The sequence below is a fragment of the Sycon ciliatum genome, chromosome 11, assembly GCF_964019385.1.
Source record: "Sycon ciliatum chromosome 11, ocSycCili1.1, whole genome shotgun sequence".
NCBI classification, from domain to species: Eukaryota; Metazoa; Porifera; class Calcarea; order Leucosolenida; family Sycettidae; genus Sycon; species Sycon ciliatum.
The window spans coordinates 8,148,921-8,149,797 of record NC_088653.1 but is presented as its reverse complement, the minus strand read 5'-3'; positions in this window follow the sequence as shown (position 1 = coordinate 8,149,797).

Here is an 877-nt window from a genome sequence, read left to right as displayed (position 1 = left end):
GCAGCACAGGCCAGAATTCAGAGCCATAGAGGAGGAAGGACAACACGCAGGCATCATAGATCACTCGCTTTGTTCGGATGGAGATAGCGGGGTTTTCGAATACGCACCGGAGTGTACCGAAAGCCCGAGAAGCCTGCGCAAGTCGCCGGTCAACTTCCGGACCGATCCTGCCCTCTAGAGTCATCAAGCACCGAAGGTAGATGAAGGACGGCACGCACTCCACCAACTGACCATCGATGACAATGGGACGGCGGTCATAATCGGGAATGCCGAAGCCGCAACACATGAACTTCGCCTTGGCAAAGTTGATTGTGAGACCAAATGCTGATGTCACAGAATGGAAAAACTCAAGTGCCGACTTAGCCACTTCACGGGAGGGCACCATAATAGCAGCATCATCAGCAACTTCCACATCCAAAGCTGCAGAACGCTGGTGACACGTGCGGCTGATGTTGAACAAGTTATCGTTGATGTTGAACCTGAAGTCAATGCCCACGTCTGGATGTTGACGCTGCACCTCACTACGCCACTTCTCGAATACAAGGGCAAAGTAGAGATTGAAGAGGACAGGAGAGATTGTACAGCCCTGTCGCAGACCATTGTTCACCGCTATCTGCTCAGTATGCCTGTCGCCAACACGGACGCGGGTAAACATGCCGTCGTGGAATGACGCGATGAGACGAACCAGGCTCTCAGGTACACCTAGAGCACGCAAGGCAGCCGACAAAGCCTCACGAGGAACGGTATGACGTCGCTATGACGTCATTGATGACGTCATTGATGACGTCAGTGAGTTGGTACCCGCCTAATACTTTCTACTAGCGTCAGCAAAGCTATCCGGAAGCACAAGTTCCCAGTCCGGATGGCTTACGAGCAT